The 26,924-nt window shown below is 48.9% G+C and overlaps 1 long non-coding RNA gene across 3 annotated transcripts in view; it reads right to left on the bottom strand.

The window, feature by feature from the left end:
• Positions 1-22,888, bottom strand: part of LOC119566665 — a 43,873-nt gene extending 20,985 nt beyond the window's left edge. The window contains exons 1-3 of one of the 3 annotated variants that reach the window (XR_006291199.1): positions 18,085-22,888; positions 15,297-17,878; positions 13,723-13,846 (exon numbers count right to left, since the gene is read on the bottom strand). This is a non-coding gene — a long non-coding RNA (uncharacterized LOC119566665). The other 2 variants (XR_006291200.1, XR_005225956.2) reach the window with 2 other exon arrangements.
• Positions 22,889-26,924: the final 4,036 nt, after the last annotated feature.

Raw genomic sequence — 26,924 nt, 5'->3', positions numbered from 1 at the left:
TCATGGTTTTGTGTAACTTAAGGTTTAGCCTAGAGGGATTCTCTATGTTTTGAATCTAATTACCCTGTAAGGTATTTACCATCCTGATTTGACAGAGGTGATTCTTTTACTTTTTCTTTAATTAAATTCTTCTTTCAAGAACCTGATTGCTTTTTCATTGTTCTTAAGATCCAAGGGTTTCGGTCTGTGTTCTCCTATGCAAATTGGTGAGGATTTTTATGAAGGCTTCCCCAGGAAAGGGGGTGTAGGGCTTGGGGGGATTTTGGGGGTAAGACGTTTCCACGTGGGCTGTTTCCCTGTTATATTTGTTAGACGCTTGGTGGTGGCAGCAAAAAAGTCCAGGGACAAAAGGTAAAATAATTTGTACCTTGGGGAAGTTTTCACCTAAGCTGGTAAAAATAAGCTTAGGGGGTTTTCATGCATGTCCCCACATCTGTACCCTAGAGTTCAGAGTGGGGAGAACCTTGACACAGTCTCACCAAGATTGTATACAGAGAGAAATTCCTATTCACTACTTCCCTGTTTATACAGCCAAGAATCACATTAGACCTTTTAGCCACAGCATCTCACTGGGAGCAAATGTTGAGACGCTTGTCCAGTATAATCCCTTTTCAGGGTCACTGCTCTCCATGATACAGTCCCCCGTTTTGTAGGTGTGGCCTGCATTCCTCGTTCCTAGATGCAGTGACCTTGCATTTGGCTGCGTTAAAGTGCAGTTTGTTTGAATGGGCCCAGTTTACCAAGCGATCTAGATCACTTTGTACGGTCATGCTGTCATCATCATTATTTACTCCACAAATTTGACCAGCAATGATTTTATATTTACTTCCAGATCACTGATGAAATTGTTGAATAATGCCAGCCAGGAACCAATCCCTGGAAACCCCATTAGCAATTCCCCCATTCAATGATAAGGCCTCATTGATTACTTCTTTTTGAGATCTGTCAGACAGTTCTTAAGCCATTGCATGTGTGCCTATTGATACTGTAGAGTGCTAATTTTATCATCAGGTGTGGTACTAAATCCAACACCTTCCAAAAGTCTAAGTATATTACATCCACACAGTTACCTTTAGCCACCAAACCTGTAATCTCATCAAGGAATGAAATCAGGTTTGTTTGACAAGACCTATTTTCCATGTTGAGTGGCATTAATTATATTACTGGCCTTTAATTCGTTATCAGTTGAATCTCATAGCAGTTTTCCCATTATTTTGCCCAAGACTGATGTCAGGCTAACCAGTATATAATTACCTGGGTCATCCCACTTGCTCTCTTTGAATACTGACACAACATTAGCACTCTTCCAGTCATCTGGAATTTCCCTGGTATTCTAAGATTTATTAATAATTAAGAACAGTGGGACAGAGATCTCCTCACCCAACTCTTTTAGGACTCTTGGAGGCAAGTTATCTGGGCCAGCTGATCGACATATGTTTATCCCTAGCAGATGTCGTCTACCATCCTCCTCTGTTACTAATGGACTGGAAAGTATATCCTCATCCTCATGCGATATGAGTACATCATCCTGCTTCTTTCCAAATGCGGAACAGAAATATTTAGTAAACACTTGCCTTTTCCCTCAGCCTCACTCTTATACAGCCCCACACCCAGAGAATAAGATCCCTGTTCCCCAGTTTCTGTCTCACCCAGCCCTACATTCAGGAAATAACAGTCCACACTTCCTAGCCTCACTCTCCCCCAGCCCCACCCCTGAAAAACAAGGTCTTTGCTCTCAGTGCAAACCAGGTTGATCGAGGCCTGCCCTTTTCAGGGAGGTCTGTCACCTCATTCCACTGCCTTTCCAATGCCAGGTGCTTTCGTCATTACATTGCCCTGGAGCTGGGGCAAAACACTTCCTCCAAGTGGCCAGAGGCAGAACCTCCGTGGCTAGCAGAGAAGTCAAGCAGCTGAAGTTATGACAGGCCGCTCCCTTTGCGGAGAGCCATCCTCCCCCAGGCTGGCAGGCAGCAGCGAGCCAAGCGAGGCAGCCGGCGAAAGGGGAGATACAAGTTAGATAGAGGTTAAAGAAACAGAGTAAAAAAAAAAAAAAAAGTGACACCCTCTCGGCCTTCCGGAGTCTGGTGCTGACGCTAACTGAGCGGCTGGAGCAGTGGGAGACATGGGAATCCCGCTCCTTGTGCCCGAGCTGACCCCATTGCCTTCCAGGTCCCAGGAGGGTGCGTCACACACGAACAAACAGCTGAAACTCGGTGGCATTTAAAAATATATTGAGAGACTTTGCATCCTGTTCCCTTTCGCACGGTGATGCCATTTATACACAGGGGTTCTCAGAGGCGCTGCCTCTCCGAGCACTTTACATCATCCTTAATTACATGCTAGTGGTGGAGTGACTGTCTACAGGCAACCGCATCCCCCATTATCCACTCAGCAATACCCAGCCGCCAGCTGCGAACATTGACATGAGCAGCAAGTCATCTGGGCTGCCATTAACGGAGCGCAGGAATGTTGGCGGGGCCGCAGGGGTCATCTCACCCCCGAGTCTTTCCCCCAAAGCCTCCAATCGCTCGTGGCACCGCCTCCCTCCGGAGTCCAACACACGAGAGAACACCAACCTTGAGGATAAGCCGCTCTCTCTCCTGCCCTGCCAGTTCAGCACATAGGCAGCAAGCCAGACCCTTGTTCAAAAGAACGGCCATATTGGGTCAGGCCAATGGTCCATCTAGCCCAGTATCCTGTCTGCTGAGAATGAGCAAGGGCGGGTGCCCCAGAGGGAATGAACAAAACAGGCAATCACCAAGTGATCCAAGCCCTGTTGTCAGGCAGAGCTGGAAATTCTCCCTCATTCCAACATCAGGGGGGCTGGCTGCCTGGTCGCTATTGGTGATTCAATATATGTATGTAGTCCGTTGGGCGGCGGGGAGAGGCGGTGACTCCTCCCCCTCCAGGTCTGTGGGTGGCCAATGCACCCCACTACAATGTATTACATATTATTTGCATTACCCTAGAACTTGGGAGCTCCAGGCACGGGCCAGCACCCCTAGCGCTAGGTGCTGTACAAATACGGCACAAAAAGATGGTCCCTGCCCCAAAAGCATGGCTAAAGAGCAGTTATGCTCTCTGTGTAGTGGCTTCTGTATTTCCAGAGCCTTCATGTCCCTGCAGTCCGACCACCTGGTGTGCTGACCCTGCTAGTGGGACAAACTCAGCAGGATTGGGCTAGGTCTGTACATGGATGAGAGACCACTGAGAAAATGCTGCAGAAGAAGGTGGGGGTGAGTCAGGAGGTGTCACTTTTGACTTTGAATGAATATTAAGCCAATATCCCATCACTGCATCAGCCTTTGGGTGACATGTGCAGCCCAGGGCTTGACCACTTGTTCTCGAGAGAGACCCTGCGGTATTCTTAGAAGAGTCAGGGGGTAAAATCTCAGTGTCCTGGCCAAACTCCAGTAGGTAATTGTGCCCTGTCCTCCTCCAACCCTCAGCTGATTTCAGCATTCTTCTTCATTCCCTGGCCTAGACTGCAGGATAGCAGCAGCTGCCTGCCAGTCGTGGGTGAGGTGATCTCTGAGAACAGATTGCTTATCAAGGGTTGTAAAGCACTTCGGGTTCCTTCGCGACACCACGAGTTATTAATGTCCAGCAGCATGGATGGGTTGGGTCCCATTCTGCAAGGTATGTTCCCATGTCATATGCGCGAAGACAGGGGTGGCCAACCTGAGCCTGAGAAGGAGCCAGAATTTACCAATGTCCATTGCCAAAGAGCCACAGTAATACGTCAGTAGCCCCCCCATCAGCTCCCCCCCCCACACGCTCCCAGAGCCTCCCACCACCGGCAGCCGCTGATCAGCGCCTCCCCCTCCCTCCCCGCACCTCCTGATCAGCTGGTTCGTGGCGTGCAGGAGGCTCGGAGTGGGAGGGGGAGGAGCGAGGGCACGGCAGGCTCAGGGGAGGGGGCAGGAAGGGGTGGAGTGGAGGCAGGGTCTGAGCAGTGAGCGCCCCCCAGCACACTGGAAAATTGGCACCTGTAGCTCCAGCCCCGGAGTCGGGGCCTCTACAAGGAGCCGCATATTAACGTCTGAAGAGCCACATGTGGCCACCCCTGTGCTAAGATATTCCCGCATGCCTCATGACAGACCGGTCTTTATCCTTTCGACTGATCCCCAGGCATGCGGTGAGCAGGAAATCTGCCCTTGTTACTGATGGATCCCAGCACTACCCCCATTGTACAGATGGGAAAATGGAGACACAAAGCAGTTCCACGGCTTCACCTGAGTCCCACACGTGAGCCGTGGAGCCACAACTTCCCAGTTACCCCATGGCGTCTCCGTCAGGCCACGCTGCATCCCCTTGGACAACTCGGTAATTCTTCTCAACAGGGTTCTTTAATTAAGTTTGGGACAGACTCGTGGGAGACCGTAGGCTTCCATTAAGTAGCATTGCCTCTGGGATCGCCATCTGAACTCAACACGGCAACCAGAAATCGTTTGGATTTGGGCCTTTGTCCCGTGCGTCCTTCGCTCACCTAGTGGGAGCGGCAGTGTTTGCCTGCCAGCACACCCGGCAGCACGAGCACTTGTAAGGTTAGGCACGAGGCCCAATTCCTGGCAGCAGGATCTCAAACCTCTTGCACCTTCGCGTCGTTACTCCCAAGAGCTCAGGGTCAAAGAGGGATGGGATGAGCAGGGGTGGAGAATGGGTATGTTGGAGGAGACCCGGGCTTACCACACGCGCTATCCTCAGCCTGCAAAGGAGGCACTTGTCTTTTTGGACTCTCTTGCCACCACGAGCCAGGGGCGACTTAGTGGAGGCAACGCAAACGCATCACATTAGCACACAGTTGGGTTCCCCGGTGTTCACCTTGCCGCTCTAAGCTCCTGCTTCAGCGCACTTCACTCCACACCTGCCCTGCAGTCTCCTCCCAGTCCACCCACAGGATAATTACAAGGGCTGTGACGGGGAGAGAGGCTTATGCATTTCAACAGCAGGAGAGGAAAAGTCTTTCAAGGTAGCTGGTTTACAGCAAAAGTGAAAGTCTTTGGAAGCAAACTGAAATGATCTCTCGGGGAGGGGAGGGAGTTTTATCTTGTCTCTGCTGCCAGAACTAATTTCCTTATGTCTAACCCCCTTGCGATATGAATGGGAGCATATTAATGAGCTTTCAGGAGATAGGGCCTTTATCCCACTCATTGCAGCTGGCTGGGATCCTATTCCTTGCATTCCTACCGCTAGGTTATCATGATTTCAGTTAGTGGCTGGCTCGCAATGTGTTCCCCGCTTCCGACCCCCTAAAATCTTCCCAATCCTCAGCAGCCCGGGAAGCAGGTTTTCCGGCTCGCCTTCACACAGCGAAAGGTCAAGGTTCGGGTCACAGGCTGCTGTCCAAACACCACACTGTGATTCCGGATTTCAAGTTTGTTATGGGACATGAGCAGCCCGCCAGGGATGGGAAGAGGAAAGGACTTCACAGGGGAGCTGGAGAAACTGGCGGCACTAAAGACTGAAGTCCTCTATCCACAGAATAGGTACCAGCTAAGGCAGCCTCCGTGCATGCTCCCTCATAGCAACCTACTAACACAGCCCATCCCTGACCTGGAGAGACCCATGACTGGAGGGGCAAAAGGGTGTCTCAGTCTCCCTAGTCAATGGTGTTTGTCACATTAATGCAAGGGGAGCTTGAATTAAATACATTGTTTTATTCTTTACATCCATCTAAGAGCAACAAGCCAGACCCTGCTCCTAGCTGCAGCAGGCAGAGCTCTGTTCTGTCCATTATTCACAGAGCCCTGCACTGCACAAGAAGGGTGAACCTTTGAATGATGCAGCTTCCTCCCACACCCGTGCATAAGCGTACCAGCCGCTCCACACGGTTCAAATTGTTGGCTTTTGTGCTGAGACCCAAAGCTGCAGTCGTGTTTTCTGTGATGCAGACACCTCTCAGTACTGGAAAGTAGACGGAGAACCACCAAGCTATTTCGTACAGTCCACTAGAGACAATTTCAGACAAGTTATTGGGTTTGAGATAATGTTGATTTACAGAGCAGTTAAGATTCCCTCCACTGCAGGAATTATTAGGGGAAATTCTCTGCCCTGTTATGCAGGTCAGACTGGATCATCAGACTCGTCCCTTCTGAACTTAAAATCTATAAATTCAGATTTGGATGATACTGGACAGTTCTGGATTTGGATAAGCATTCATGAATGTCAATAAATAATCACCACCACCAATTCACTCATCTCACATTTAAGAGGTGAGACTTGATTACTCTCTGTAAGTACCTACATTGGGGACAGAAATTTGACAGTAGAGGGCTGTTCAATCTCGTAGACAAAGATCTAACAAGATCCAGTGGCTGGAAGTTGAAGCTAGACCAATTCAGATACATGCAAACTTTGGCTCCCTCTGAAATTAGGGCAGGTGAAGTTAAGAGAAAAGAAGACAGAAGAAATTAAAAGTTTTCAGTTTTTATGAAAATGTATCCAAACTGAATTCTGCTTCCACTCTATAGGCACCCAAGCTGCTGTCAAATGCTAACAACTTTGAGTCAGTGCTGATTTGTGGATGCTAGCATACAGGTGAAAGGCTTCATATCCCATTGCACACACCTGAGCCACCCAGTTCCCATAAACACGGTGAGTTGCAGAGCTGTATTGCTCACAGAAGGACTTCTGCATTGACAGCCAACTTTCATTTTCTCTTAGCAAAATAACCATATAAGTGTAGACAGACAAGGGCCTGACTCAGAACCGCTGATGCAGACATGAATGGGAACCCAGAACCCCGATCCAGACATAGACGAGAATCCAGAATCCCTGATCCAGACATGCACAGGAACTTTGAGGAAGTTGCAACGTGGACCTAAATTCACAGCTCCAAACTTTGGCTTCACAGTTGTAAGCCAAATCTCTGGATCCAAACACACATCTCCCAAACCCTCAGCTCCAACTACCCTTTCGCACTTGAGTCATACTGGTTTCTAATGAGGGGGATCACAGTTGCCAACTTGCACGTGGTAAATAAGCACCCCGACTTCCACAATAAGCCAAAAATCAAGCTAATCCCATTTCAAAACAAGGTCAAAACAAGCCACTCCCTAGGAACCCCAACACCCTATGTGACTAGATCCCCCAGCATGCAGCCTGGGACTGTGGTGGGCCCACTGTCCACCCCTGACTCTCTCCCCTCCTTGCCCCCCCTTGTCTCTGCTTGCCAGGAGCCGATCAAAAAAGAAGAAGCAACAAGCTACAACAAACAAGCAACAAGCAACTCACAAGCCAATTAAGCCAAAACCAAGCCCAATTTCTGTGTTTTTTTCGCGGGTTTGGCAAGTCTGAGGGGGATGGAATTTTCCCAGTACTGAGCTATGGGATGTACTCTGAGTCAGGACAGCTCTATTCAATATCAGAGAGACAAGTTCAGTATTTTAGAAATGTTCTTCCAATTCTCCCAGCCTCTGGGAGGTCAAGGTGGGTTTGGATTCCTGAAGTGGGTTATTTCTTTTTTTGAGAGAGAGTGAGAGAGAAGCAGACACCGACTCAGGACAGTCTCTCTTTCTTCTTTTGTATAATAAGCTTAGGGTCCTAGTCATACTTTGAAGGAAAATGCACAAAACCACAAAGGCATCAGCCATCGGCAGGAGACAGAGTTTTCTCAGTGCTGGTGCCAGATGGTGGAACAATCCCCCAGCCCCATCCCAAGAACTAAGCACCGTCACAAACATTCCCAAACTTCCACTCCAAGTGCAGACCCACTTCTTCAACCTGCCTCCTCCAACAGAAGTACATAGGAGTGTTTACACGTTATAAAAAATAGCATCAAAACATTTCACTGCACACAAAATTTCCCCCAGGGAAGAGGATGAGAAGGTATGAACCATGTATGTCAGATGTTAGCCATGTCACTTAATGCACTAGTGGATGTCACTCAGAGACAACGGTTACGAGGACAAAATAGGAACCTATATAGAATCGACTAGGCCGTGTTTCACACAGACATAACACCAACTTCCATATCTAATATCTCCTTCTACCAAGAGATTTCCGGTTTGCCTATCACCAATAGGTTAGTCACTAACTAAAGCAGACCAGCTTTCTAAGAAAAAAGAACAGGAGGACTTGTGGCACCTTAGAGGCTAACACATTTATTAGAGCATAAGCTTTCGTGGGCTACAGCATCCGATGCATCCGATGAAGTGAGCTGTAGCCCACGAAAGCTCATGCGCTAATAAATGTGTTCGTCTCTCAGGTGCCGCAAGTCCTCCTGTTCTTTTTGAGGACACAGACTAACACGGCGGCCGTTCTGAACCCTGCGTGTTCTAAGGTCTCCAGACAGACTCTTTCTCTCAAGGCACCAGTCCCAAGACACTGATGTTTCTTTCTCCCCTTCAATTAAAATAAGCTCCCACCCCCACTCCAACCCAGGAGTGTGTGTCACTTAAATGCACTGTTTTGGCATCAGGATCTGTATCAATGGCATAAGGTAACCACTTTTAAACCTACTGCATTCAAACGGAGCTTCTGCTTTTGAGGCAATAGCTGAGCCAATGAATTAGTTATTGGCTACCTTCATCCCAACCTGCTAGGACACTAGGGGTCTCTTGCACTGGTCCTTGTGTTTAACCTCTCTGCAGGAAGACTCATCTCCAGTATTTGTTCTCTTAAGGTTTTCACATCCTCACCACTTCTGCTGCACCTCAGAACTAAGCAGCATCCACTACAGGTAGAGGAAACCTCAAATTTAAATCAGGCTCACCACAAGTCTTTTGATGAGCCAATGAACCCAAGCCACAATCTGATGGCTTGTTTTCTGCTCCCTGTATCAGACAAGAGCAAACATAACAGATGGATGGTGACTGAAACTCCTGAAGCACCTGCAAAGGTCCAGAGAAGCCTCCATATCTCTACGCTTTTCGGGGGGGGGGGGTCCCATCTACCCTATTTTTACAATGATGGGTTATTACATCCAGATGGACAACATGGCAGAATTGTGTCTCTATTCAGTGCATGCTCGGAAAATCCAGGCAACTGTTCCATGGCAGGGGAGGAAAGGCCAGGCAGAGCAGTACATAGGGTTATGCACACTTGGACAGCTGATCACACACCAGACTTCATCCCCTCCCTTCTCAGAGAATAGGTCACCTTTCAACTGTTTGTAGCCCTTTGTTCCATTAGTTCCCAGCAGAGGCAGAACAAACATGTAACCTCCATGTGGAGTCTGGAAATAGGCCACTGTCCTGTAACTGCCCTCAAGTGTTTGTTGAGAGGTTATCTATAGCTATTGTGCTGCTTCCCTGCTCATTTTTCCAATAGCTAAGCAGCAGTTCTGCCGAAAAGGACCTGGGGATTACTGTGGATGAGAAGCTGGATATGAGTCAGCAGTGCGCCCTTGTTGCCACGAAGGCCAACGGCATATTGGGCTGTATTAGTAATAGCATTGCCAGCAGATTGAGGGACGTGATCATTCCTCTCTATTCAGCACTGGTGAGGCCACACCTGGAGTATTGTGTCCAGTTTTGCCCCCCCCCCACTACAGAACAGATGTGGACAAATTGGAGAGAGTCCAGCGGAGGGCAACAAAAATGATTAGGGGGCTGGGGCACATGACTTACGAGGAGAGGCTGAGGGAACTGGGGTTATTTCGTCTGCAGAAGAGAAAAGTGAGGGGGGATTTGATAGCAGCCTTCAACTACCTGAAGGGGGGTTCCAAAGAGGATGGAGCTCGGCTGTTCTCAGTGGTGGCAGATGGCAGAACTAGGAGGACTGGTCTCAAGTTACAGTGGAGAAGGTCTAGATTGAATATTAGGAAACACTATTTCTCTAGGAGGGTGGTGAAGCACTGTTTAAGGCCCGGCTTGACAAAGCCCTGGCTGGGATGATTTAGTTGGTGTTCTCCTGCTTCGAGCAGGGGGTTGGACTAGATGACCTCCTGAGGTCTCCCCAACCCTAATCTTCTATGATTCTATGAATAGCTCCCTATTAAGCCAGATCAATACATTCATACAGGAAAGGTTAAGAACCCAATGTACAGTAACTTTGCCTCCCTGACCAGTCACATACAGTATTCATAACTTGATTCCATATCACCAATCCCAGAATATTACAGCACTGTGTCCACCACACTGGGGCAGTGAAGAAGGCAGCCGATCGGAGGGCTTCCCAGGAGCTCTTTGCAGCAGCAGGAGAGTAGCTCCTGCAGAGGCCAAAGTCAACCGGCGACTGCAACCCAATGGCCTGCCTTGCAAAAGAGCCTTCTGGCCCTCAACTGAGGACAGACGCCACGCTCACCCAGCTGACCTGCACACTCGTGGTACCAGCAAGAGTTATCAGGACCTTTGGCTGCAAAACACAAGGCCCTGGCACTTGAGCTGCCTTTAGGAGCAAAACCTTGTTGGCCTAAACTCTACACAGGGTGACGTGGCAACCCACATGTGAACGTGTCTGACACTCCAGCCAGCAGAGGGCAGCCGCGTGCCAACTCACATAAGACCTGACCCAAAGCCCATGGAAGTCACTGGACTTTGGATCTGTCCCATAGGGCCCTATTCCACAGCACTCCTTACTCTGATAAAATCTATTAGTTCCTGTGGGAGTTTTGCTTGAGGAATGAATGCTGCTCAATAAGGCTCACAATCGGTCACTTTCAGCACCCAGATGGTTCCACCCAGAGCCCTGTAACACCTCAGGGGAATTGCTTGTGTGAGTAAGAGCTGCAGGTCGTCTGTCTAGGAAAATAGTCACTCTGAGGCTTTGAAAAATACAGACCCGCCCTGCCTTTTATGTACCCAAAATTAACACAGTGCCAAAGAAGCTCTTCCTTGGTGTACAAATTCCTCGAGTCTTGGAAGGGAAAAGACACTTGCGGGGGTTTTCTTTTTTCCCCCTAAAAAAAAAAGAAAAAAAAAGCTTTGAGCTCCTCTTCAAAGGCTGCCTGATTTGCTTTGAATAATATAAAACTGCAAAGGGGAAAAAAAGAGAATATTAAACTCAGGGCTGTGAATGATCTGAACCCAGGCTGAGCTGGTGCAACAGACCCACTTACATTTTTCATAAAATAACCACAATGATCCTTTCCCCCCCTCTGAACATGGGCAAAAAGGAAGCTCTGCATAGTGCTGGGGAAATGCACACACAGCCAACATTACCTGAAAGACTCAGGATGTTTTGCACTGAGGCTATTTCCCTGTCTTTAGGTCCAGTTTTCCTGGACTCCTGGACTGTCACCTCTTCCGGAGGCCCCTTGTGGGGAGTTGGCCTACTTGCTCTGTGGATTCCCCTTTGCGCCTCCCAAACAACATATAATGGTAACGATTCCACAGCCTCCCACACTGAACAGACCGAGGGGGAAGGGGGAATAGAAAAGGAACCCGAAGCCGAGAATTGCCGAAACAAACAGATGGAAAGAAAAGAAGAAAAAAGTATTTTCTTCTGGCTTCCCTGGAGAAAATTAGTGTGAAGCAGGAAGAAGCTGATTGCTGTCAAAGCCTGCCAGAGCTGAGATAGCCAGCTGCAATCCCCAGGCACAAAATGTGATAATAGCCAACAAGCTAAAATCATTAACAGTAACGATTGCTCCGGTAAGGACCCCGATGCCGAGGAGGCAAAACCAACCGCAGAAAAGGAACAATTGCTATTTGCAGTTAGTTTTTCCGCACCTGTTTTCCATAACCCTCTGATCCTAATAAACACTCTCTTTCTCAGCAACTGTCCCGCACTCCTCAGAGCTGTTGCTGCTGTGATCATTTGTTGTTCCTTTTTGGGGTGGAAAATTAGAGATAGCGCTTGTGAAATGATGACAATGGATTGGCCCCCGCCTTGAGCCAGGGAGAGACGACACCGGTTTCTAATTATCTCTGCGGGGCTTGCTATACTCAGCCCATCACCTTAATATCAGAGCACAGGGTTCCTAGCCCTCCACCCACACATATGTTTTGGCAGTGGAGACGAGGCAGGACTTGGTAATAATGACCATAAATGGGAATTCTTTACAGATGCTGCTGGATATAGACCAGTCTAAAGATTTCCACAGCCGGTGATGTCTAGTCACGGGGTGCTGGTTACACTACACCATGGGCTCTCAACCTGGGGACCGTGACCATCCAGCCTTCCCTGTATTGCTAAATGGAAAAGGATCCTGGCTAGATCTCAGCTAAGTGGGAGCAGTGTGGAAAAGAGAGAGAATCACTACCCTGAAAACACATCCCTCCCTTCCACTGTGTTTGAGCAATCCCCCAGTGCTATTGCTATTCACCTGCTGGGCTCTGCCAATAATTGTCGTGTCAGAATGGAGCCACGGGAAACTCCACTTCTTTCAACACCCAGGGTGAGCAACATCTTTCATGTCGGCGTTACATTTTCCATTCTTATTGCTGAGATGGTAAAGGGGACGGGGAGTAGATTTTGTGCCCATGCTGGTAACTCCGCATGGTAGTGTTGGAAGACACAGAACTGAGGGTCATAGGTTCTGGGCTGAACAGGGATTGTCCTTCAACTAAAGTGGCACGAGTTTTTATGTTGGGAACAGGAGGGCTGGAGTTCTGTCTCCTCTGCCTTGAAGTTCCAACTGGCCGTGCATTTGATACAACGTTCTGCATTTAAATAACGTAGCACCTCCCAAATTACATATAGACAAAGCACTTCACTCGGCACCGGAATGCAACCATTTCTGGGGTTGAGCATGCAGTGTCTAGCAATACTGCACAACAGGTTAGGGGAGGAAATGAAGGATCCTGCTGAAATGGCAGGGGATATTTAGCGACACAGAACGTAACCACTGGAGCCGAAACCCGTCCATGACACTGAGCTCGCACTCCTGTGCTCACAAAAAGAGCCATGGGATCTTTAAGGGTTGCAAGCACTACATCTCAACCAATAGACAGCATTGGCTCCAGCAACACTGCGCCCCAGTCCCGTCCTGCAGCCCCACACACCTTCCATGGTGGGGCACTGGCTTAGTAGTGAACCAGAGGGAAGAGTCATGGACCATCTGCTCATAACCCTTCTGCCAGGTGTTGTCAGCAGCAAAAAGGGGCGGGCCCCGTTTTCTAGTGGTTCTTTCTGAAAGCTTAAACAACACTGACGCAAAAACCCTTCATCCTGAAACCCGAGAAACTGCATAGACCACCCTGGGCTGAGCACTGAGACCAGAGTTTAACCCAAAGAGAACTTTATATGGGGGAGGTAAAGGGGACACAGAATAAACTTGGGGAAGGCAACAATTAATAAATTAACAGTAGCTGGTAGGCAAGTCTCCAACTCCCCAGAGCGTCGATCACCCCAACCTCAGTCCTCTAAGAGCTGAGAGTGGCTAATGCATTCTAGCCACTTCCCTTCTCCCCAGCTCTCCAACTGACAGTTTGCTGTCCAGGGCTGCAGAAGTCCAAGAATTCAGGCAGGTCCATCTGCTGCCCTTAAGGGCAGTGCTGCCTGGCGGCTCAGCTCCATCCACCACTTCCAAACTGCCGAGTCTCTTGAAGCTGCCTCTGTGCTGAGAGGGATCAGTGGTATATGGGACCCTTAACACCAGAGAAGCATTCCACACACAAGACCGGAGCTCTGGTCTCTCTCTCTCTTCAGGCCTAGCCAGACTCCCTTATCCAACTGGGTCTGACTGAGGTCTTAGTCAGGGTGACGACTCACCTCAGGAACATTTGGTGCAGTTCTCTTCTCCTTTCATTTCCCAGTGGGAATAGCAGCACTTGATTGCCCCCAAATTCAAAACTTTGCTGTATTTTAACCAGTATGCCCCCAACTGTCACATACCTGAAATGCAAATGTGGCCTCACTCATTCAGATGGTGGCCGAGAGCTCCCTCTTCTATGAAGCGTCTGCCCATCTGGAGTTCTCCAGCAGGTGAAGGGGTGACTTGATCCCAGTCTATAAGTACCTACGTGGGGAACAAATATGTAATAATGGGCAGAGAAAGGTATAACATGATCCAAGGGCTGGAAGTTGAAGCTGGACACATTCAGACTGGAAACAAGGTGTAATTTTTTAACTCAGAGTAATTCGCCACTGGAACCATTTACCAGGGGTGGTGGTAGATTCTTCATCGCTGACGATCTTAAAACAAGACTGAATGTTTTTCTAAAGGATCTGCTCTAGAAATTATTTTGGGGTAGCTCTTTGGCCTGTGTTCTACAGGAGGTCAGACAAGATGATCACAATGGTCCCTTCTGGCCTTGGAATCTATGAATCTACTCGCCCCTCTGGGTTGCTCTTCTCCCTTCTAACGCTCTACAATGAGATGCCAGCTGGCCAGGGCTGCAGGCCAGAGGGCTTGCGTAGGGATCGGAACCAGAGCCCTTCCTACAGCAATCTGGGGCTGCTTTGGAGATCTCTCATCCAAGCACTGTGCAAGCCCCACCTCTGCTCACCTGGAGGCCTGAAAAGAGGAAAGGCTGAGGTGGCGTCACTCAACATACCTCGAGCTGGCGCTGTAACACTCTCTCAGACAGAGCTTTCAGTGGTCTGAAAACGGGAGTGGGGAAGCGTCTATCAACCCATACTCATATCCCCAGCCGCATCTCTGCCCTCCTGCAGCTCCAGGGGTCTTCATCCCCTTCTCCCAGGCCTGGGGTGCTCCCCCTTCCAGGCTGGGTGGGGGCAGCTCCAGGGGCTCTCCCCTTCAGCCCCTTCCCAGGCAGGTGTTGCAGGGCAGGGAGAGGGAGAAGCAGAAGCACCAACCCATTACTCCCAGGAGGGGAGGCGGGAGGAGGGGCAGGAGACCCCCTGAGTTGTGGGGCTCTTTGTCCCCCATTCCTCTCCTGTGAGGATGGCTTTGGTTCCTGGGGGGTAGGGGGAAGAGGGCTGTCTGCCTCCTGCAGTACCTCTATTGGGGGCTTTTCCCCAGGGGGGGCCCTGGGGAAGGCAGCCAGTCAGAGGCATTTCCCCTAGTGGTACTAAAAGGATGGAGTCCCCAGGCACTTGGCTCACTTCTTAGACACTGAGGTTCTCGGGTCTGGGACCCGTTTTGGCCAGGTGCACTTAAAGCACTGCCCCAGCCCCCTGTTGTCCCAGTCCCGGATCCCACACAGCTCCGCCCACACACCCCAGTCCCGTCCTGCAGCCCCACACACCTTCCACCCACGCACCCCAGTCCCGTCCTGCAGCCCCACACACCTTCCACCCACACGCCCCAGTCCCGTCCTGCAGCCCCACACACCTTCCACCCACGCGGCCCAGTCCCGTCCTGCAGCCCCACACACCTTCCACCCACGCGCCCCAGTCCCGTCCTGCAGCCCCACACACCTTCCACCCACGCGCCCCAGTCCCATCCTGCAGCCCCACACACCTTCCACCCATGCGCCTCAGTCCCATCCTGCAGCCCCACACACCTTCCAGCTATGCACTCCAGTCCCGTCCTGCAGCCCCACACAACTTCCTTTGTTCAGGGTTTTTTCCTGCCTTCCTTTCAGAGCAAACTCCAAGCAGAGCAGCCCTAGGTCAATTCGCTGCTCCTGTGACTAAAAAAATAGGCTTTAAAAGCATTCTGTGGTCCAGGCTGACTTTGTGAGAACATTTATTTGGCATTGAGGGACGAAGAGTGCCTCAGAAAACAGTCCTCATGCATTAGCTGAGCAGGGATCCGGACGTTCAGTCTGTGAGACCTTTGCATTGCTCTCTCCAGAGCAAATTGGAAGAGACATTTCAAATGGAGACAGGTAGAGCATGATTTCCACCCTGTAGCTACCTCTGGACACGCCGGGAGTCACGGACAGGTTGCGGGTAATTCAACTGCTTTGGAATATGGTGGGTCACTGGCAGGCCAAGTAACCGGATTTTTCATGATGAAGATGGCCCCGAACTGAGACTCATGAGATCTGGGTTCAATTCCCGCCTCTGCCACAGACTCCCTGGGTAAATCACGTAATCTCGCGGGGCCCCAGCCCCCTGTCTGTAATACAGGGTCATAATACTTCCTTTCTCTGTTGTCTGTTTTAACTGTAAACTCCTCAGAGCAGGTGCCGTCTGTCACGAGGTGCGTCTACAGCTCCTAGCTCAAGGGACCCCCATTGTGGCTACTGATAATGATCTAATCTACCTCGGCATTTCTAATGTACCCATCACCCTCGTATCAGGGCACCTGCTAACTGATCCCTGTGGGAGGGATTGGTTCAAGGCTGTTTCTGGCGCTCAGAGCAGACCCTTTGGCTGCGACGGATGATGCTTCTCTACACTAGCGATTGTTGGTCTCTCGCCCACTTCTCAGCAAAGGTTTAACAGCAGGGGCTGGAGCAGGGCCTCATGTTGCTAAGATGTTGTTTATTTTCACAAGATATAAAGCATAATTACAACCTAATCTACAACTGAGAAATCCTCAGCAAAAGGCATCTGGGGATGGTACCAGACTCACCATCCCAGAGCCCCCCTTCAGGGCACTTCCACCTCAGTTTCCCCACAATGATCTTTGGCCTTCTCCCACTGTAAAGGTGACTGGGCCCTCCAGCCAAGCCAATGCAAAATGTCCAACCCGTTCCTGGATAATAGGAGCTCTTAGTCCACCAAGTCTGCAATCATCATCGAAAGAGCAGACCCGTCAGCCCTCTTCTTACAGGCAAGTTCCCAGCAGCAGCAGCCTGTCTCTCAGTGTAGCCCCTTGCGCCTGGGCTACAATCGAGTCTAACATTTGGGTCAGGCCTGCCCTCCTACCAGGCCTGCCCTCAGTTAGTTCCTCGCCCAAACTCGGGATCTTGTTCCACATTGGAGCAGCCTGTCTGCCCTCCTCCTCAGCAGCCGCTGGGCTTCTCTTCCTCAGACATCCCATGCCCTGCACAGGTGTAGCGGGCAGGGCTGACTGGCTCCAGGCCTCCCTGGTACACGCTTCCCCGCACAGAAACTCAGCCAGCCCCTGGGCAAGGCCTATAATCTGACAAAGGCCTCTCCTGCACTCTTCGTATCCTGGGTTATTTGTGTCTCATTTATGTCATTAAGATCCAGGGGTGCCAGGATCGCACCCCGATGATGAGACCCAGAGATACCGATGTGACACGAGAGTCTCTTAAGCTTGCCAACGCGCAGAGCTTGTGCCCTGCAGTGCGTAGGCACAACAGGCTGTCAGGGGAGGGTGGGGGAACGCAAAGAAGACATTGCTAGGAAAAGCTTGGCCCGCTCGCCGGACCTACCTATTCAGGCCATTGCTCGCTACTTTTCCTTACGTCTCAGAAACCTGCCCGTGTAGGCGGAACTCCCACCCAAGCCCTCAGCTCTTCTGCAATCTCCCATCTTCTGTCTTCGCCGGCTGCCGCTTGCTCCCCTCAAGCCTAGTCAGATGGTTGCAGCAAAAAACACCTTCTTGGCTCACCGGTCTGAGCACATCAGCCCCCTCTTTGAGTTTCTCCACCGGCTTCCCCTTCATCTCCACGGCACACACAAGCTTCAGCTCTTTACCTTTGAGGCTCTTCATCGCTTAGCTCCACCTGTCCCAGCTGACCTACTGAGATGTCAACCCTGCCAGCAGTCCCCCCAGCATTCCCACCAGTCAGCTTCTCCCAGAGAAACCTGTTCCCCCTTCTTCTGACACCAGCAATGCACCTCTGCTGAGCAATAGCTGATGTATGGGGCCTTGGTCCCAACGGAGGAGAAATCAGTGATGTGGAGTCTGGGTATATTTTAAGTGCAACTGTTTTACGTGCGCACACACACACCAGTCCAAGAACAGAGGTGGTCAGCCAGCATCCAGGGTGATCCTCTCTTCCAGCAATCTCAGCTCAACAGCAACAGAGCCCTGATGAAGCCTGCAACAACACAACTCTGACCTTTTTCTCATGCTGCCCCTTAAGCATGGGAAAACTCCCCGATAAAGTCCAAATAGCCTCCTTCAAATCTTTCCTTCAGACTCACCTCTGTCGTGATGCCACCAGTACTCAGCCTACTGGTAATGGACAGGTGAAAAGCTGTGGATAGTCCTCTTCTCTACCTCCAGTAAAAAAAATACACAGTCCTACAATTCAATTCAGTGGCTTGCCTGTTGTATCCCCTCCCCCTTTTTCTGCTTTTGTCTTTTCAGGGAAGAGATTGTCTCTTCGTACAGCACCCAGCCCAGTGGAGCTCTGATCCTGACTGGGGCTTTCATGTGCTACCAGATTATAAATATGCAGTTATAACAAACAAAAGATGGCTCACCCACTGCCGTGCCGAGCCAATGCGGCAGCATGCGCCGCAGAGCTGAAGTTGATACGGAAGTGATGATCCAAGACAGGTCAGCTCTTGGATGGAGATAGTCGCTGTTCGGCCGGCTCTGGAAAAGGCTGTGAGTGATTGCTGCCCGGGACGCTCTCCAACTCCATTTCTGTCAGAGGATTGTCTGCATGAATGGGTGAAATCAGCTTGTCCCTGATGCACTGGAGTGGGGCCCGAAGATACTGGAAGATCGGAGGCTTCCTGGATGCCGCACATCAGCAACCAGCGTTGCCGCCAGGGAGCAGCACCGGGGATGAATGTGTCCCTGTGAATGCACTAGTGATTGTACAGTAATGAAAGTCATTGCATTTCCCATTAGCACTCCCCACCTGAGGGGCCCACAGGGCGTTACAAAGGAGGGGAAGTGTTGTTATTGCCCTTTTATGGCTGCGGAAACTGAGGCATTGAGTGGTGAAGTGACTTGACCAAGGCCGCATAATAATTCAATACATATCCCAGTTGCCTCATTCCCAGTCCAGCGTCCAAGCACCTGGGCCACACTGCCCCTTTCTGAGAGAATATATTCCTCCTGCTTCCAATTCTAGCATGCAGGCATCCCTCTTCTCCCACTATAGAGTCACAAGTTGCATTTCTGTAGGGATTCCTGCTTAGAAAACATCTGGCACTGGGTAAGGCAAGCATTGCCCTGGTAGTGCAATTAACACAAGCATCCTTCCCACATGGCTTCAGACAGAGTCTGCATAGCCCAAACTTACTCCCTCTCTGGGTAACTTAAAGAAAAACAAAACATCAACCTCAGCCTATGCTTTCTTTGTTCCTAGAGTGTCCCTAGAGAACTGAATATATCCCAGCCCCTAGCTCCTGCTTCTGTCCTGGTTGACGTTTTCCTACGCAATGTCCTGGACCCTGTCTCACCCAGGGATGGCTATAGCAGACCGAGACAGAGTTGATGCAGCATGTGACAGAAGAGATCACACACACTGCGCTTTCTCATGAAGACTTTACTTTTGTTCTTTCTTCTTTTGTTGTTTCCCTTCATGGAAAAGCATAATGGAGCTCCAGGAGAGAAGTGGCCCCTGAGATGACCAAGACTCAATCATGCAAGAAATCAGCACCTTGAATAGCTCAAGCTGGTGGCAGGGGAAGAGCTGGTTTCCTCCTTGCATCATTCTCTAGTGGGCACTAAAATTTGAACAGGGTCAAAATGCCAAATCAACAGAAACTGGAACCAAACTCAGCATGTCTCCAGGTCGCTCATTCTTGTTTTCTGAAGCCCCCGTGGTCTTGAGCTGGGGGGACAGTCAGGGCCTTCCATCCCAGCCCATCTTCCTTTCCAGTTGCTCAGAGCAACTCAGCCTGGCGTTAGCCCAGCCCCAGCTCCAGGGTGTTCAGAGGAGCAACTCGAGAATTACCATGAAATAACTCACCATTCGGCAGCACAACCTGATTAGCAATTAAGAAAACAATAACTAACGTGAAAATAAATCACTGAAGGAGAGAGACCCGGAAAGAGGAGAGGCCAGAGGGAAGTGCACTAAAGAAAGCCACACATGGACCATGGACTCCAGTGCTGGGCTGTTAAAGCAGCTACACAGTAAAACCTGCCTCTCTCATCACAGACAGCACACTATACATAGCGCTATAGACTGGGCACAGAGACCAAGGCTGGTCTTGTGGCTAGGCCACAACATGGCACTTGGGAGACCTCTGCATTCAATTCCCTGCTCTGCCAAAGACTTCCTGTGGGACCTTGGGGGAGTCACGTAGCCTCTCCATGCCTCAGTTTCCCCCACTCATAAAATGGCACTGCCCTACCTACCAAAGGTGCAGGGAGGATGAATCCATTGAGATTGTGATTCACTCAGACATTTTGGCAATCGAGGACCCTATATGTACTTAAGATAGATAGAAAGGAGGCTCTCTCTGTGACAACAAGGGGGTATTGGATCTATGCCACCAATTGAACCGTTCAGATTGTATCCAGGAAAGCTTCAAGCATAGACTGTTGCCACTCCGTCTAAACAGAACGTACACCGCATGCCTGGCACCTCTATCTACACGCACGGAGCCCGGAACAGTAATAGCTCTTTTGAACAGTTTGTCTCGCAAAAACACATTGCTGTTTAATGTCAGTTCTTGCTGCTCCGGCAGGCACTCTGGCTGGCATTCAGAACAGAGCAGCGATGGGTAGCACTTGGAGCTTTTTCCACCAGCAAACGTTGCCATTGCTAAGCTGATTTGTATGGAGGTACTAGAAATCACACACACACACCCACCATTGGTGGTGTACTCGGAAAGCACGCCATTCGCCCGGATGGCTAAGTAGTGGTTTGCTTCTGAAGGACATCAGGGCTCAGCAAAGCACGTAGTGAAGCCACCCGAATCCGTCTGAATGCAGCTGGAGTTTGTAAATGGGGAACCCCTTCTTCCGTGATTAATTTTTGGCTTTGCTGCATGATGCAATTGTTTAATTTTCCAGCTCAAGAAACTCAAATCTGTTCTTCTGGAGGATGGTTGGATTAGTCCCCAACGCTCTAGCCAAGGCTGGGGTAAAGTGAAACCACAGACTATGCTGGCAACGCCAGCTCCTGTTGAGACCTTGCTCTAGCTAGTCGACAGGCTGTGACGCTGCAGAAGGTGCAGTTCTGAAGTTGCCATTTACATGCTGCAGTGTTCTGGTCTACACAGACTTTTTGGGGTCAGTGAATGTGGCAGGGAAAGGACAGTTAGACAGTGAGAGATGGGTGAGTATTCTGAATGCAGGATTGAAAGCCAGGAAGTCCTAAATCAGAGGCAGTGTGGACTAGTGGATAGGTCCCTGGATTGGACTCAGGAAACCTGGTGCCTTTCCCAGCTCTGAAACTGACCTGTTCTGTGACCTTGGTCAAGACACTTAGTCTCTCTGTGCCTCAGTTCTCCATCTGTAGGGCAGGGATAGGAGTACTTCTGTTGTCCCATCCTCTCTCTTTCTTGTTTATTCAGATAATACTCTCTTCATGGCAAGGAAAGTCTCCTACTGTGTGCATGTACAGCACCCAACACATCGGAGCCCTGATCTAGGCTGGAGTCTGTAGTCGCTCCAGTAATACAAATAATAGTAATCAATAAGCATTCTTGGAATAAAGATAAAATAGCTGTCACGGCCCCCTCGTTCTGCGCATCATTAAAGTGTAACCAGGAAATGACTTACTGACCACATTTTACAACAGCTTGGATCGATTACTCCTGCTTCCAAGTGCTTAATGCCTCTAGCAGTGATGCTGTTGGACTCTGGATCACTGTGATTAAATGCTGAGCACAGTTAAGATCAGAGATTAAAAGGATATTTTGGGGCAACTTTTAACTTTGGAAATTGGGAATACAATGTAGACTTGCCCTGGCTCAGGGCCTACAGGAACAATTTCTGTGAGCCCCTTGATGCTGCAGTTATGGTATGTAACGTAACCTACCCTCACTGCCGTATTTGCAAAAGGTGTCAATGACCCTGGGAGACAGACTCAGGGAAGCAGCTGATCCTTACAGACAGAGGCCAAGATTTTCAAAGTGACTAGCAATTTTGGATGCCTCAGATTTTAGGGGCCCAACTTCAGACACCTTGAAGGGTCCTGAGTTCCAGAAAGTACTGAGCACCCAGCCTTTGACAATAAGAACTCTGCAAAGCGTCTCAAACTAGGCACTAAAAAGTTGAGAAAACCCAAAGCACGAGCCCCTTTCTAAAATCTGGGGCAGGATGTTCTGGAACATCCGTTTTCACAGCCAAATGACTGCGGACGGGTGAGAAGAAGACTCTGTCATAGGTGTTGATAAGATACTTATTACCTTGATAACTAATTGGCCACACAGATCTGAACCTTCACTCAAAACTAGAATCAAACTTTTCTGGAGATTCAAAAAAAGCTTGGTTAACTTTTTTTTAAAATACGTGATTTGGGGATATGTAACGGCGTTGCACTAACCTCTCGCGAGCGCCCCCTGGCCAAGTGCTTGTGCCCGCATTCTCTCTCTACCTGTTCGTGGTGAGCCTTCACCGTCTCAGCCCTCCGGCCAAGTCATACACAGTCTGTCTGTGAGAGAAAAGACAAGCAAACTCTTTTCGGGGTACAAGTCTGTGGAAGAAAACATGTCCTCACTCTGCGTTTGTCAGCAACAAGTCAGAGACACTTTTATTCTCAAGCAATTGCAAGGGAAGACTGCGGTCGGACAGGGGGTCCCCCATCCTTAGGCAGATCTTCTCCAGATAAACAATTAGGGCAAGCATTTATACCTTTTGTTGCATACAATAATGATCAACAGCCGCGTCTTGTTTATACATATTCCTTCCTGATATCTTACTTTTCTCAGCAGTTCCTGCTACAGTCTGTGTTCCATTCTTATCTAACACAAGGTTAAAACAGCATCTCTTACAGTTTTCCTACTCACTTCCCACTCGCCCAGGCCCTGCCTTAAAGTCTCGCGTTGTTAGAGTTAGCCTGAATTCCTAAGAAAACTAAGATGTCTGCATCCAAATCCCCTTTATCCCTTTTTCCACTTCAACAAGTCCAACAGGGGCCTCTCTCAGGGCCCTCTGTAACGTCTCTCTCAGTTTGTCCCTGCTCCAGAATAGAGTGGTGCCCCAGGGCTCCTTCCCTTGAGGCAATGTCTTTGCCCTCTTTGCCTTTCTGGACCCAGCTCTTCAACTGGGTTTAGAGTTTAATTCCCCCTTCTGGGGTGCCTCAAAGTGGAGGCCACTTTCCCAGTGGCTTGTGGGGGGGGGACCCAGGCCCGCCCACTATTCCAGGTCCCTGCCCAGGGACCCTATAGATAGCAGCCCTATCCCTTTAAATAAACTGGGTGGCTGCTATAATTCCCTGGGCCACTTCCTGGTGGCTCCTGCACATTCTTCACCCTTACCTCAGGGCCTTGTCCCGATGGAGTCCCAGCAACCAGCTCAGGGCTCCTTCTTGCTCTCCCCAGCTTCTGGCAGCACTGCCCTGTCCGGGGTTCTGTAGTTCCCTCAGCCAGCCACGCACCATCCACACTCCTCTAGCTCTCGGAAGGACCTGAACTCACTCTGGCCCTGCAGCTCTTCTTATACTAGCCTGCTGGGCACTGATTGGCTGCTTTCCACACAGCTGCTCAGGCCCTCTCTACTGCCCTTTTCTGGGGTGGGGTGTGGCAGGGCCACAAGGCGTCCAGAAGGTGGCCTCAGGTCCTAGTCCACCCCATCACAGGATAATATTCAGGAAAGCTTCAACATTTTGGGTGTTCATCTGAACTCAACCAAATCTTTTGAGGTTCTCCGTCCGTGCAAAAAGATCTGCAAATGCAGTCTATCACATTGCATTGACTATTGCTTTGTGTTTAAACAGATTGTGACAACCCTGTGGCGTGTGTATTTACATGTAAACATTGAGATCAATTGTCAAATTCTAGAGGTAGCCCTGCACCTTAGACCACTTTGAAAATGCCCTTGAGCAAAAGTTCCATCGCAGTCAAACCGGATCAGAATATGGCTCCGAACATCTAAGATTTCAAAATCTTAAATAAGTTCTGTGTGAATTAGAATCAGTCTCGGCTAAGTCACTGACCAGCACCACCATTGTTGGATTTCAGGTAAAGACAATAGCAGCTGGCAGTGTGGCCAACTCTCACGGTTGTGTCCTGAGTCTCGTGACAATTGGTGTTTTGCTTTTGAGTACAGAGGGTGGTGAAGCACTGGAATGCGTTACCTAGGGAGGTGGTGGAATCTCCTTCCTTTGAGGTTTTTAAGGTCAGGCTTGACAAAGCCCTGGCTGGGATGATTTAGTTGGGGATTGGTCCTGCTTGGAACAGAGGCTTGGACTAGATGACCTCCTGAGGTCCCTTCCAACCCTGAAATTCTATAATTCTAAATCAGGGCTCAGATTCAAGCAAAGATGGATTGAAATCAAGTGAAACTCAGCAGATGTGGCTGAGTTTTATATTAAAGTCAGACCCACAGGAGGACTTTATTTCTAGGCCACAGTTACATAACCTGGGTCAGAGAGACAAAGTTCAATAACCCTGTTGCATAGCAGGGGTCAGTGTCATATCATCTGGAATCACAGTTGGTCTTGAACAGGGAGTGTTTATCAAAATAAACAACAACTACAAACAAATAGGCTGCCACACAGCTCCAGCTCCGGCTTTGTCTTCCTTTGTTTACCAGAGACCACACCCTGTCTGGAAGAGAGAACACAGAGACTTCTAATGGCTAAATAGTATACTGCAATTAAGGATGTTGGAACAAGTCCATATCTTCTCACTCCAACTGCTCCTGTTACAAGTTTCACTTCTGAGTTTTTGGGGTTAGTTCAAAACTTGAAACTCAAAGACTGTATAAAGAAAAGGAGTACTTGTGGCACCTTAGAGACTAACCAATTTATTTGAGCATGAGCATCCGATGAATTGAGCTGTAGCTCATGAAAGCTTATGCTCAAATAAATTGGTTAGTCTCTAAGGTGCCACAAGTACTCCTTTTCTTTTTGCGAATACAGACTAACACGGCTGTTACTCTGAAACCTGTCAAAGACTGTATGTAAGGATGAGGACAGGGGAGAGCAGGCTCATGTGAACAAATTCAGCGAGGATGACCCCCCAAAAATGTTTTTTTGCACTGATTTCTGGAAAGCCAAATCTGACTTTCTCCCAGTTCTTTTCCTCTTCACATCTCTCAAATGCCTGGATGCCTCCAGCATAGTGGATGGTTTCACAGAAGCTTCAGCCATTTCAGGAATGAGGCTTTTCAGAGCAGGGCTTATCGGGATTTATCTGCACAACATTTCTGTGCAGGGGAATTAAAAAAAACCACACACCTCAGACCTGGCCTTTAAGCCTTAGCTGTACATAATCACTGGGCTCTAGGTCATGTGTAATCCCGTTTTATAGAAATTGTCTAGTGGCATGGATGGCATCATAACACCACACTGATAGAGGCAAAACTGTTTACATTTATCTGTGCCGGCTTTTGGTAGCATTAAAAGCAGCCCAGAGTACAACCTATTTATCATTCACCTGTAAACACATGGGGAATGCTAACCCCCCCCCCCCCACCACTATCTCGGCAGTTATTCACTGATACAGTGTAAATTCCTTCCAACCCTTTCACTGCCGTTTGTATCTGTCGTCCTTTGCGAACCTATACTAATTTGTTTTCATATGCTGCACGTCCCACTGCCATGAAATCAAATCTAGGCCCTTCTCACAGCTCACAAAAGCTTATGCTCAAATAAATTTATTAGTCTCTAAGGTGCCACAAGTCCTCCTTTTCTTTTTGCGAATACAGACTAACACGGCTGCTACTCTGAAACCTATCTTTGATTACAGTCTTTCAACCAGTTGTGCACCCCCTCGTACAGTAGTAACATAAACTAGACATTGCATTAGTTTGCTTAGGAGAATATCATGTGATACTTTGACAAAAGCCTTATTAAAATCAAGATATATCATGTCTAAAGCTTCACCCCCATCCACTAGGCCAATAACCCTGTCGAAGAAGGAAATTAGGTTGGTTTGGCATGATTTTTTTTGACCAATCCATGCTGGCTATTACTTATCCCCCTATTATCCTCTAGGTGCTTACAAACTGGCTGATCATTTGTTCCAGTATTTTTCCCGGAATTAAAGTTAGGTTGACTGCTCTACAATTCCCCGGTCCTCTTTGTTCCCCCTTTTTAAAGATAGGTACAATGTTTGTCCATATCCAGTTCTCTGGGACCCATCCATGTTCTCAAAGATAATCTGTAATGGTTCCAAGATTGTTTCATCTAGTTTTTTAAGTACCCCAGGGTGAATTTCCTCAGGCCCTGCTGATTTGAATGCATCTACCTTATCTAAATATTCCTTAACCTGTTCTTTCCCTGTTCTGGGTTGTGTTCCTTTCCCCTTGTTGTAAATATTAATTGTACAAAGCGCCTGCCACAATCAAGCTTTTTAGTAAAGACTGAAGCAAAATAGCCTTTAAGCACCGCAGCTTTCTTGATATCATCCATTATTAGCTGTCCTTCTTTGTTAAGTAGTGGACCTACACTTTCCTTTGTCTTTTCCTTGCTCCTAATGTATTTAAAGAAACTCTTCTTATTGCCTTGTATAACCCTTGCTAAGCATAATTCATGTTGTGCCTTAGCCTTTCTGATTTTATCCCTACATGCTGGTGCTGTTCTTTTGTACGCCTCCTTAGCAATGCGTCCACTTTTTGTGGGATTCCTCTTTGATTTTCTGGTCATTGAAGAGCTCCTGATGCAGCCATATAGGTCTCTTGCTATTCTTCCTCTCTTTCCCTCACCTCAGGATAGTTTGCTGTTGTATCTTTACTATTCTCTCTCTGAGAAATGGCCAGCTCTCCTTAACACCTTTTTCCCTTTGATTTTCATTCGAGGGGACTTCACCTACCCGTCCTCTGAGTTTGATGTCCATTGTCCTTATACATGCTCTAGTTCCAAAAGGAATTAGTTCAGGGAAGCCATGCGGCCTGTGTTATGCAGGAGGACAGATTAGATGATCACAGTGGTCCCTTCTAGCTTTATAATCTATGGATCACTGCTGCATCTCCATAACAGAGGGTCACACTGCAACTGTACTACAGGGTTTACTAAATGAAGTCATTCAAAGTCCCTGTAAGGGAGATAAGTTAGATCCCTGTGCCACAGAGGGGATAAATTAACAGAAAATTTAAATGATGCACCCCATATCAAGAGGAAGTGGGGTAAGAAACCAGGAGTTCCTGGCTCTTGCTCTTGAAGACGTAGTCACTGCACCAATGATGGGGCGCCTTGTTTTCTAATAAAGACACGAGTATGGTTCTGAACAAGCTGATTTATTTCAGA

The sequence above is a fragment of the Chelonia mydas genome, chromosome 5, assembly GCF_015237465.2.
Source record: "Chelonia mydas isolate rCheMyd1 chromosome 5, rCheMyd1.pri.v2, whole genome shotgun sequence".
NCBI classification, from domain to species: domain Eukaryota; kingdom Metazoa; phylum Chordata; order Testudines; family Cheloniidae; genus Chelonia; species Chelonia mydas.
The sequence above is the reverse complement of the archived record's forward strand: the minus strand, read 5'-3'. Positions and strand labels throughout refer to the sequence as shown.